The sequence below is a fragment of the Spermophilus citellus genome (genome assembly GCF_964194105.1).
Source record: "Spermophilus citellus genome assembly, chromosome: 9".
Taxonomy (NCBI): domain Eukaryota; kingdom Metazoa; phylum Chordata; class Mammalia; order Rodentia; family Sciuridae; genus Spermophilus; species Spermophilus citellus.
In genome coordinates this window covers 42,417,178-42,430,454 of record NC_138191.1, presented here as the reverse complement: position 1 = coordinate 42,430,454, position 13,277 = coordinate 42,417,178, and the positions used below count along the sequence as shown (strand labels likewise).

Sequence of the window (13,277 nt, the reverse complement as noted above, 5' to 3'; positions counted from 1 at the left end):
CTGGTTTTCTTGCTGCAAATTCTTTTAGCTTTTGTTTATCGTGAAAGATTTTAATTTCATTGTCAAATTTGAAGCTCAATTTTGCTGGATATAGTATTCTTGGTTGGAATCCATTATTTTTCAGCGTTTGAAATACATTATTCCAGGATCTTCTCGCTTTCAAAGTTTGTGATAAGAAATCGGTTGTTAACCTAATTGGTTTACCCCTGAATGTAATCTGCCTCTTTTCTCTCGTAGCTTTTAATATTCTCTCCTTGTTCTGTACGTTGGCTATCTTCATAATTATATGTCTTGGAGTTGGTCTATTATGGTTTTGAATGTTTGGGGTCCTGTAGGCTTCCAGGATTTGGCAATCCATTCCATCTTTCATCTCTGGGAAGTTTTATAGAATTATTTCATTTAATATGCTGTCCATTCCTTTGGTTTGAAACTCTGTGCCTTCTTCTATCCCTATGACTCTCAGATTTGATTTTTTTATGACATCCCATATCTCTTGAATAGATTGCTCATGGGATTTAAGCATCTTTTCTGTGTTGACTATATTCTTTTCAAGTTGATAAACCTTGTCTTCATTATCTATTGTTCTGACTTCTACTTGATCAAGTCTATTTGTAATATTCTCGTTTGAGTTTTTAATTTGGTTTATAGTTTCCTGCAATTCTAGGATTATTGTTTGATTTTTTTTAAGATCTCTATCTCCTGGTGGAGCTCGTTCTTTGCCATTTGAATTTGTTTGTTTAATTCATTTTCAAAATATACTTTTATTTCTTGGACTTGCTGTCTCATGTGTTCTCTAATATTCCTTTCCATTCGAGTTAGGTATGCTTTGAGTTCTTTCGCTATCCCTGTTTCTGATGTTTCTATGTCCTCCTGGAGAATTGAGTTGTCTTGCATTGTTTGTAATCCTTTTTTCCCTTGTTTTCTCATGTTGTCCACGTTACTTTCTAGCTCTTTTTGATTGTCGTGTTTCTGCTCTCTTCTATAGATTTGTTTTGTTTCTGTATTACTCTGATGTCTCTCCTTTGTGTTGTTAAACTATGCCTGTTAACGTGGATTCCGCTGGGAAGGAATTCCGATGTCTGAGCTCCAGTGACGACACTACTCTGCTATGACGGGCCCCAGTCTCCTTGCCAGGGTGCCCTAATGGGGGTGTGTGACTGGACTGTCTCTGTTTGGTTTCAGCTCCCTGTCGCGGCAGGCGGGCAGTCTCCAGCCGCCCAGTAGAACAGGCCGCGGGCAGGTGATCAGTCGCCAGCGGGTGGGCCTTCTCCTACCGCCCAGTTACGCGGTCAGTGGGTGAGCTGTCGCCAGCGGGACTGCAGTTTATAGCTGCCCAGTCGCGAGGGCCTTGCCTCTAGTCTCCTGGTTTCTCCTGCTAGTCTTGGTTTCTCCCGCTAGACCAGATTTCCCCTGAGTGATGGTTCTCGGCAGTTCAAACTGTACTCTGGGCCTGCCGTTTGTTGGGTGTGGAGGGTGGCTATTGGGAACCCCGGCACTCTATTGTTTTGTTTCCCTTGTGGGAAATAGAACTGTACCGCTTCCTTCCCCGTCTGAAATCCCGTACTCAGCCCGGGGGTCAGTGCGGGCTTGGCTGGCGGGATTCCACTTTGTGGCAACCACTTATCTCCCTGCTTGCTAGTTAATCCCTTCTCTGCAGCGCCACGCCTTCTGTAGCCGCGGGGCAGGCCGCCAGAATCAGACAGCCTGGATCTCCCGGGTCACACCGTTGGCTTTTGGGATCCCCGGCACTCTATGGTTTTGATTTTTTCTGCTTGCCCCTCCCCCAGCACTGGCTAGACAGGTTTTGTTTTGGCTGCTGATGGGAGGGGGAGTTGAAGGTCAGGTGCCTCTAGTTCTCCTTTAGTCTTTATGCAGGCTCACTGTGATACTCCCTTCCCCTGAAAGTCTAGGAAAGATTTTATGCGAAATCCCCCTATGTATAAGGGCTGAACTGAGTGACACACACCCGTTTTGCCGCCGCAATCTGTTGGAGAGTGGCGGTGGATACCTCAGCTCTCCAAGATGGTGGCCGCTGGTTGCCTTAGTGGAGTGTCCCTTGTGGGGGAAGGGACTGCACCGCCTCCTTCCCCGTCTGCAATCCCGAACTCAGCCTGGGGGTCAGTGCCCGCTTGGCAGTTGGGACACCACCATGTTGCAGGCACCTATCTCCCTGCTTACCATTTAATCGCTTCTCTGTGGCACCACGCCTTCTGTAGCCACGGGGCAGGCTGCCAGAATCAGACAGCCTGGATCTCCGGGGTCACACCGTTGGCTTTTGGGATCCCCGGCACTCTATGGTTTTGATTTTTTCTCCCAAGAGTATACTTTTGCATATTGTTCTGAGAATAATAATGGAGTTTGCTGGTAGAATAAATAGTCACAAAAGTTTGGTTCATAATTTTTATTCTATTTTAAATTACTTTTATTTTTAACATCTTTCTAGATTTTATTTTGAGTGTTTTGAAATATAATCAATGGCCATAGCAACTTTATCTTCTGAATTCTTTGCTGATTTTACGTCACTTACAGAAGCTGTATCATTTCATCTTATAAGTGACTAACTCACTTTCTGAGCTGCCTACACCAGAAGTTTCTGGGAAACCATTTGAAGCAGAGTTTCTACATCTGCCATGGACACCAAAGATGTTGTGGTTCCTGAGCCAGGGGAGTACTCATGAAGAAAATGTGGCATTTACCTAAGGGTTTCATACTGCCTTGACTGTATTTTCTGGAAGTACTGTAAATCAGGATGTCTGCATATTTAGTGGAAGAAGATTCAGCACTTATCCCAACTACAGATGAAGAGGGGTAAAAATTCTGATAGTGAAGTTTACTTGAGTAGAATCCTGATAGTGAAGAGAGATCAAGTATTACCTGGAACTGTCTCCCTGACCCAAAGGTTTTTGATAGCAATTTGAGCAGTGTGGATATCACCTGGGCCCCGTGAGGCAGTGACCCAGCCTTGAGAACTTTGCTATGTGTGACTCAGGCCAGAGAAGCACACAAAGGGAAAAATCTTGAAGCTGGTAATGCTGGAGCAGTTTTTGCAATACTACTCAAGGAAGCACAGAATTGGGTTCAAGAGTATCATTCAGAATACAGAGGGGGCAGGGACTATGCTGGGGGATTTGAGAGTGAACTGGTTAATCATGAAGAGCTGATTCTATCCAATGATGGGAAGTGCTAGTAGGAGGTAGTATCCCAAAGAGAAGCTCAAAGAATATTGAGTTCTGAGCTTCATGCTGTGGAAAACCAGCTCGTATATGCATGCTGGACATTCTGTTCCCTGAGGCACTGTGATGATGACACTAGACCTGAAATATCACTCTTTGTCTTTGATAGTGCTTCTTCACTTAAAATCTGTTTTATCAGATGATAGTGTAGTTAGGTGAGCTTTTACATTGAGAGTTCCAAGTTTCTTTTTCCAGCCTTGTACAAAGTAACAAAAATTTGGTGATTCCACTTGCAAAAAGGTCAGTAAAACAGGCAAAATTGAATACTATGTTCATGGCAAATTAAAACAAACAAACAAACAAACAAACAAACAAAAAATAATAATACTCAAGATAATGTCTGGGTGATGTGGTGCACACCTGCAGTCCCAGCTACTTGGGAGCTGAAGCAGGAGGATCTCAATTTCTAGGCCAGTTTGAGCAAGTTAGAACCTGCCTCAACATCCAATAGAAAAAGGGCTGGGCTTTTAGCTCAATGGTAAAATGCTTGCCTGGTATGTGCAAAATGCTTGGTTGATTCTAGCACCCCCAAGCTCAACCATTCACAAATGTTTACCCTGGTGGGGGAAGAAACAGGCCTATGATTAACAGGGGATGTAAGTTACTGATTAACAATCTGTTAGCGATATATGGTTAGATAAGATTTTATTTTATTCTTTTTCTTCTTTTTAGGTGCTAGGTTTAAACTGGCTGATTGTAAAGACATTTTAGAACAGCATAACATATATGGTTTACTAATTAACTTATCACTATTATTTGAAATTTGTTACAGTCAAAAGTAAAATCATACTTTATTTTTTACAAATTATTTCTAAAAATGTAATAAATACATGCTTGTTTAATTATTTCTGGTAAATATGTATAACCATTGTTTTTTAAACTTTCCTTAGTAAACTCAAAATTCAATAAATGCTCATTTTCAAAAGATAGTTGATTCATTTTTTGCCTCTCTCTAGCAAATGATAGGGACCTAAGATTCCAATGGTGGGCCCAGCAAGAAATTCCTTGGGGCTAAGAGTTCAATTAGTGTGGTCTGGGCTGCTGTAGTAGAGGTTATGTTTCAAGTGGCATTTCAGGGATCCATGTGGACACAACCAGTACAGCAATGACTGAGGACTGGATTTGGCATATTTGAGACCAAGCAGAATGAAGGAACAGTTGACCTTGTCAGGAAATTAAGGGAACAAATAAAGCATTTAGGATTATAGAAGCCAGATTGGGATGTCTTCAAGCATCCCAATCCAGGAGAAAAGGGATTTACAAATATGGAAAGGGAAATAGTTGAAATCCCAAAGTATCAAAGAAGAACAATTAAATATCAGTGTGAACTCAAGGTTGTCAAGGTTTACAATGTATGCTTACATGAGAATGCACAACAATGTGTTTTTGTCTACATGTGTATATGTACAACTTTGTCTCCCAATAGGTTAAAGCCAGTAACTTCCCAATTAGCTATGAATCCTTCTCCAGTCTTGGATTCCATATACCATTCCCCATTTAAAGAAAACAGTGTTCCTTTGAAACTGTCTAATCTAGATCTGGGGTAGGAAAAAGTACAAGATGACCTTGTAACATTTTGATGTACCAAAAATAAGGAAGAATCCAAAAAGACATGTAGACATCTCAAAGGGACTTAGAAGATAGTGTAAAAAGATTCCCACAGACAAAATCTGGAAAATTTTTAGCATGAAAATAAATGATATATTATCAGCTACTTAAGTAAAATGAGAACCCAGAAGCCTAAACTGATATAAATGAATAAACACATAGAGAAGGGAAGGTTCTTCTTTGCTATAGGATATCAAAGCAGAAGTGGTCGACTCACCACCTGGCAATCAAAATAGTAACTGATTCAGGAAAGAATTGTCAACAGACTCAAACTAGCTGTCAGAAATTCAGTAGGAATTAGAACATTTCATGGTCTCCAGGAATCTCCTCAATTACTAACGTTACAATGAAAAAACTTTGTAGATACTATCCTAACCTAGTGGCCAAAGACCACATCACCAGTAAGGGGACAAATAAACACTGTGCATCTTCTAGTAGGATACAATGAAAAGAATCAATCATCATTTTGGATATTTATGACACAAATGTATATCCCTACTCTAATCATGAGAAATATTACAGAAACCCAAACTGAGCAAGCAACACTCACTTTACAAATTGGCTTATGCTCCGAAAGTGTCAATGTCACGAATGAAAAGACCAAAAAAGTATTCCAGATGGAAGGAGACCAAAGAGATAAGACAACAAAATGCACCATGTGATCCTAGATTGGGATGCTTGAAGACAGCAGCATTATTGGGGCAATTACCAAAATGTGAATTCAATCTGTGGGTTAGATGTCATCATGTTAATGTCCGGAGTTTGATGTGTATACTATGGTTAAAAAGGAGCATCACTGTTTAAGTACACACTCAAGTGGTTAGAGGTAATGGAGAATTATGTCTTTAATTTTCAAATGATCCAAAAATATTTTGGATGGGATTATATTGAATCCATAAATGTAAGTTAAATGAATGTCTTTACAATATTGAGGCTTCTAATTTCTGATGTGGTCTAAAATTTTATACCTTTTTATTCTTTTTTTTTTAAAGAGAGAGACAGAGAGAGAGAGAGAGAGAGAGAGAGAGAGAGAGAGAGAGAGAGAGAGAGAGAGAGAGTATTTTAATATTTATTTTTTAGTTTTCGGCAGACACAACATCTTTGTATGTGGTGCTGAGGATCCAACCCAGGCCGCACACATGCCAGGCAAGGGCGCTACCGCTAGAGCCACGTCCTCAGCCCTTTTTTTTTTTTTTTTGAGAGCAGGTACTGTTTTATTAACTGACCAGATTACAAAAATACCATGGTAGATACCTTAGTTCATCCTTCTAATAAGCCTGTTGATCTGGTCTTCCCTGTTGCCAGCATCTCCAACTTCTACAAAATGGGTGGTCTTTTTCTTCATTCCACCTCTTGGAGAAGACAATTTGAAGGGCCACAGAAAGTTATTTGCTTCTTTGGAGCATTTTCCAACAGTGTAGATCTCATGAATCAGATCTTCCATGCAGATGATGCCATATTTACCAAGAGATCGAGCAATCAAAGTGTTATCTGTCAAGGCAATTCATTTCTTATTGATTTTGCCATATCCACGCTTGTAGATTAGTTCATTCACTGATTCCACTTTTCATTTCATTATTAAAGAGATCTTAATTTCTGTTAGTGGCCCATATCCAGGAATAGGACAGACTACTCCATACTGATGGTGAATGAAACTTTGCCAAACTACAGATGTGCACTGAATTGTCCACATATATATTCATACCAACACTGTACATTAAAAGTAGTTTAAAATACTCATAAATTCTCATGAAATTCTCAGCATGTAAAATAGGCTCATGAAAGGAAATACTTCTCATAAATACGAACAATATGCTTTGCACAAAGCTTTCTGGTGGCCTGGCAGCTCTAAAAGGAATCTCCATGATGCCCTTTCCCCTTGCTCACATCTGTTTCCAAGTGTCCTAAAACAACTTTTCAATGAACAATTTCTACCACATTATTGGTAGCAGGGCACTGTGTGTGCTCTGGGTACTCTAGGAACAGCAACCCCTTCTCCAGAGACACTTTGCTTCAGTGCCTCCAGGAAGCTGGAACATTCAGGCTGAAGGCTCCAAGCTGAACAAAATCCCAAGAAGGACATGAAAGTGCAACTCTATTTGTGAGGTTTGACTGGGTTGTATCCACATCTTTAAACTGAAGGAGTTTAAATGTAAGTAAATTTTCTCACAGGATGATGAATAAGTTCTGGAAATGGACCCATGAGTATAGTAGCAGAATTATGTGAATATAATTAGTGTTCCTGAATTGTATACTTCAAAATAGTTCAAATGGCTAATTTTATGTGTATTTTACAATAAAATCATCGAAAGATGCATTTTCTATCATTCAGTGTTTCCTGCTATTATTTAGTAATCACATTCATTAAGAGCACTAACCACCTGGGCATACTGGCACATAGCTGTAATCCCATTGGGAGACTGAGGCAGGAGGATTGAAAGTTCAAGGCCAGCCTCAGCAGAAGCAAGGTGCTAAGCAATTCAGTGAGACCCTGTCTCTAAATAAATTATAAAATAGGATTGTGGATGTGGCTCAGTGGCCAAGTGCTTAAGAATTCAACCTCTGGTACAACCCCCCCCCCAAAAAAAAAAAAAGAGGCACTAATCAAAATTTGACAGCCCTGTATTTGAGATTTGGATCTGCTTCCTGCTTCTCTGGAAACTAAAGACATGTCAGTTAGCTAAGCCTCAGTTTCCTCACCTGTAACACAGGAATTATAAAATGCTTACTTACCCATTATAGGTTGCTGTGAAATTTACACTTGGTAAAGTCTAAATTCACAAAAGAAGCTCAATAAATGCTAGCTCCGATTTTATTTTTAAGTTCAAACCAATATGATTTTTGTACTTTGTATAAAGAAGGCTAACAAAATTGCTTTATTATAAAAAACGCCATTTGTTCATTTCTCCTTAGTCCTTAATGTTATGGAGAATTATAAGACAACATGCCCTAAAACCCATTTCATATTATAGTCAAGTGATGAGCCCATGTGTTGACCACTGAGTCAATAGTTAATAATCTTAAGGTATCATACTCCAAGAGGCAACAATTTCAGATAAGCCACAATTACTTGATGTACTTGAAATAATTTACATACAATAATGTGTGTATAAACCTGTACATACAATTTTTTATCAAGTATAATATGATCATACAAAAACATTGACTCACAATATAGTTCAAACATAGAAAAGAAGGCTATTTTATTTTTGTCCCTTTTACATCCTATTTTAGGCAAGATGATGAAACCCAGAAAATAACAGGAATGAATTAGTTTATAAAAACTGGGTATTTTATAAGTGAAACAAATTCAGTAATCTACATTTCTCAAATTGCAAACAATGAGACTTACTATACTCTCAAAATGAACTTAAATAAATTATTGCTCCATTCTAATGACATAAACGTTTTCACTGGTTGACAGTCCAGGTAGAAAGAGTATGTAAAGTGATTTATAAGTAAAAACATTTCATTCAAAAGGATTTTTTTTTTTTGATACTGGGAATTGAACTCAGGGACACTGAAACATTGAGCTGCATCTGCAGCCCTATTCTGAATTTTATTTAGAGACAGTGTTGCTAAGCACCTTGCCACTTCTAAGGCTAGCTTTGTACTTGAGATCCACCTGTCTCAGCCTCTGGAGCTACTGGGATTACAGGCATACATCCCTGTTCCTGGCCAAAAGGAATGGTTTTAACAAAACCCACATGATCTCAAGAGAAAATACATAGAAATATTCATATAACATTCTCATTTATATTAATTTATATGATATATATTATTATTTTATTATGTGTACATATAATATATGTAAAGTATATATATAAATTAAATATATATAAATTATAATTACTAATATATAATTATATTATGTATTACATAATTTATATAATAATATAAATTACATATAATATATACTATAAATTATATTATATGTTATATATTCATGTATTTATATATTATATATTTATATAAATTATATATATAATATATTTATATACTTATATATAAATTATATATTAATATGTAAATATATATGTAAAGTATATATATGATATAAATCATATATAAATTTTATGTATTTCTATGTAAAATATGTATGATTTATACATATTTAATAAAAATTATTTGTAATATATGAAATATATATTTTATATACACATATAATATATAAACTAAATATAAATATATATTATTTTATTTTATATAACATTATTATCATATATCTAAATTTATATTAATTTATGTTATATTAATTATTATAATGTAATTATATAATAATATAATTTCTATTATTAATAAGATAATGATATGATTATTATATTATAGTCTAATTTATTTTAATATAATATATAAAATATATGGATTCTATTATAATTATATATAAATTACTTATAATATATCATATATATATTTAATTCTATAATATGTAATATATAATATATAATATATAATACATAATATATTATATATAAATATAATTTAAATTATATAGTTTAGTTATTTGACTTTAGATGGTTTTAATGCTTCTGATAGTGTTTTTTCCCCTAGCTTTATCTGTATAAATTTTTATTTTATGACAGTTCCAAACTTTTTAGTATTTTGTTTAAATAACAAACATTTATTGGTGTGACTTATGGTAGAAAAATGTTTCTACACTAGATGTGCATGACCAAATCATTAAATAGAACATTTCTGAGGTGAACACACATCCTCACCCACGTTTTTATATCCAGTTTTTAAGATAGCCAATTCCTCCTCTCTCTCCACCCCAAAACATGTGAGCAACTGCTAATGGAAAGCAGTAAACAACCACTTGGGCTATAACATTTTGAACTCCACTCTGAGGTGAAGATTCCAAGTACATTCGAGACTTAAGTTCTCTCAATTGTCCCCTAATGAAAGTTCCTGAGTCCAGTATTCACAGTATTACAGCACTAGTAGATCATTGTCTAAAACTCTTCTCTTACTGCTGTATCCTCTTCACCAGCCCGGGGAGGGTCTGCACTTCCATAGAGTTTGCTGATAATTGGCTGAACAATTTCTTCTAGTTCCTTCTGTTTAGCTTTGAAGTCTTCAATGTCAACATCTTGGTGGCTTTCCAGCCATTCAATCTTCTCCTCTACAGCTTTTTCAATGGTCTCATTATCTTCAGAGAAAACTTTGACTCCCAACTTTTCTTTATCTCCAATCTGATACTTTAGAGAGTAGCATAGCTTTCAAACTCATTCCTAGTATCAATGCACTCCTTCAGTCTTTTGTCTTCCTCAGCAAACTTCTCATCAATTTCTTCAGTTGTCCGTCAATTTTGGTCATTGGTAATTGTAATCTTAATTTTGTTCCCTGTACACTTGTCTTCAGCTGTCACCCAAAGAATACCATTCACGTCTATCTCAAAAGTGACTTCAATCTGAGGGACTCCCTGGGGAGCAGGAGGAATTCCAGTGAGATAAAATGTACTCAGAAGGTGGGTGTCTTTTTTCAGGGGTTACTTACCTTCATAGACCTTGATTGGAACAGTAGGTTGCTTATCAGAAGCTGTAGAAAAGATCTGAGACTTTTTGGTGAGTACCACATTGTTCCTTGGCATCAGCTTGGTCATGACACATCCGACAGTTTCAATACCAAGTGTCAGAGGACATACTTCAAACAGTACTAGTTCACCTGTATGTTGATCACTGGAGAGAACACCAGCCTGGACAGTGGCACCATATACATCAGCCTTATCTTGTTTTATGCCACAGGACGACTCCTTGCCATTGAAGAACTCTTTAACAAGTTGCAGAATCTTTGGAATTTGAGTAGAGCCACACACAAGAACAATCTCATCAACATCAGACTTCTTCAAGTCAGAATCCTTCAGTACTTTCTGAACAGGCTTCATGGTAGACTGAAACAGGTCCATGTTTACCTCTTCAAATTTTGCCCAAGTCAGGGTTTCAGAAAAGTCTTCTCCTTCATAGAAGGACTCAATTTCAATTCTTGCTTGATGTTGAGAAGACAGGGCCCGCTGGGCCTATTCTACTTCATGCCAGAGATCCTGCACAGCTTTGTTGTCTTTCCTAACATCTTTGCCAGTCTTCTTTTTGTACAGCTTGATCCATAACATGCTGGTTGAAGTCTTCTTCACCCGAAGAGTATCATTATTAGTGATCATAACTTCAAAGACACCATTGTCAATGGTGAGAAGGAGCACATCAAAGGTTCCACCACCCAGATCAAACACCAGGATGTTCTTCTCTCCCTCCCTCTTATCCAGGCCACAAGTAATAGGAGCTGCTGTAGGCTCATTGATGATCCTCATAACATTCAGGACAGCAATAGTTCTATCATCTTTGGTTGCTTGTTGCTGGCCATCATTAAAATAGGCTGGTACAGTAACAACTGCATGTGTAAACTTCTTTCCCAAATAAGCCTCAGCAGTCTCTTTCATTTTAGTGAGAACCATAGTAGAAATTTCTTATGGAGCAAGTGTCTTAGTTTGCACACCTCCAATATCAACCTGAATGTATGGTTTAGTTTTTTTTTTTCAACCACCTTGAAAGGCAAGAACTTGATATCTTGCTGTACAGATGGGTTATTCCTAGTGCGGACGAGAGCCCCATGGTATCAAAGACTGTGTTCTCAGTATTGAAGGTGAGCTGATTCTTGGATGCATCACTGATCAGACATTCCCCTACAGGGGTGAAGGTCACATAAGATGGCATGATGAGGTTGCCCTGATCATTGGAGATGATCTCCACGTGGCCATCCTTGAGCACCCCTATACAGCAATAAGTGGTCCCCAGGTGGATGCCAACCATGGTACCCACGTCCTCCTTCTTGTCTTTATCTTCAGCCAGGGCTTCTGTGCAGCACCCCAGCTACCAGAGAGAGCTTCATCTTGCTGTAGCTGTTGGCCACTTGCTCTCGGTCAGCAGCCAGAGAAGCAGAAGCCAGAAGACACAGGCCATCCAGCAACAGGCCACAGCTAAGAGCAGTGAGGTTATGGGTCTGTCACACTGAGACACCTCAACTCTGTCCATCTGTGTTGTCTCTGCCAATGTCTCAAACTTTTTAGTATTGAAGTGCATTTTATTTCTACAATTGTATTGACCACCATATGTAAAAATTGACAAGTAGTTAAATATAGATTCACAAGCATTTTGGCCACTATGTAAATATTAAAAAGTTAAGTGAATTGCCAATGCTTCCATACATACTATAACAACACAAGTGGTCAAAGATGCACTAGAACATTATGTGGGAAGAAATATATTCATACCCAATCAACATTTTTCAGGTACTTGCATTCAGAAGCATTTTATGAATCAGCACCAGATTTGCTCCAAAATAAAACTCATTTTCCCATACTGCCCCTATTGGTTGAGAACAATACCATACATTAAGGATGCATTTACATGGATCATTTTATATAGAAAATCATTTGAAATTTAAAATTATAATACTTATTTTATGCACAATTTCAAAAACACAGAATTTAAAGACAATACCAGTGAGCCACTATCATTCTATATGACTAAAACACTACCATTCTATATGACTAGCAAACACAACACAAGGCCAAAAGGCAAAGTACACACTTTGGCCATCCTATATAAAAGGGTTCTGTCACAACATTCTTTCCTAAAATAAACACAATACCAAAAAATGAAACAAGAAAAAGAAAAACTGAATTTTGACAACCCTACACAAACTGTGGCATTTCAATTTCAAGGTCTTGTAACTCTTCCGTTTCTTTTAGCCTGAGCCCTTGGCACATTGGATTCATGTCAGGCAGGCCAACCTCCTCACAGTTCTCTTAGGCTCAGCAGCTAGCTTCAAAGCATAAGCTTATGTGCTGTCTGCTTCTGGAACAGATTTCTCCACATGACTCAGGGGAGTAAGGGCTGTGCTAGGAGGCACTGCTGCTGAAGCTGAAGCTGGTCTCTCCTCAGTTCCCCTGACTTTGCTGGTCAGAGTAGGTGGTTCGTAAAATGTTGTCCCGAGGTGGGTCTGCAATATTCTGGGTTCTCTTCAAGGATCAAGATGGTGAGAATGAGACGAATGTCTCTCTAATGCCTCTCTTGCTGAACTGGCTGGTGTGTTGGCCTGTGTGGCATCCCTGGAATGGTCACCACTAACCCTGAAGCTCATTGTGACTTTTTCCTGGAGTGCACTTGGCACAATCACTGCACTCATGCCAGTTAAGTTCTTTGGTTCACATTGTTGTTCCTGAGATTTTTGTGGAATCTACTGATCAAAGCCATTAAATTGGAAACCAGCAGTAGTAGCGGTATCTTTTCTATTAAGTACTTCACATGTAAGATTCTGGCAAAACTTGTCTGAATTCACATTTCCCACATTTCTGTTGTTTCTCTCATTAGGAGAGCTGCAATATGGAACCTATCTATAGGCAAATGGAAATGTCTTCAAATATTTTAAAGTTATTTATTG

The 13,277-nt window shown here is 37.8% G+C and overlaps 1 pseudogene across 1 annotated transcript; it reads right to left on the bottom strand.

Annotated features, from left to right (window-relative positions):
* Positions 1-9,793: 9,793 nt before the first annotated feature.
* LOC308656774 (endoplasmic reticulum chaperone BiP-like) lies at positions 9,794-11,723 on the bottom strand (annotated as a pseudogene). The gene has a single exon. The product of its transcript is annotated as an endoplasmic reticulum chaperone BiP-like (transcript).
* Positions 11,724-13,277: the final 1,554 nt, after the last annotated feature.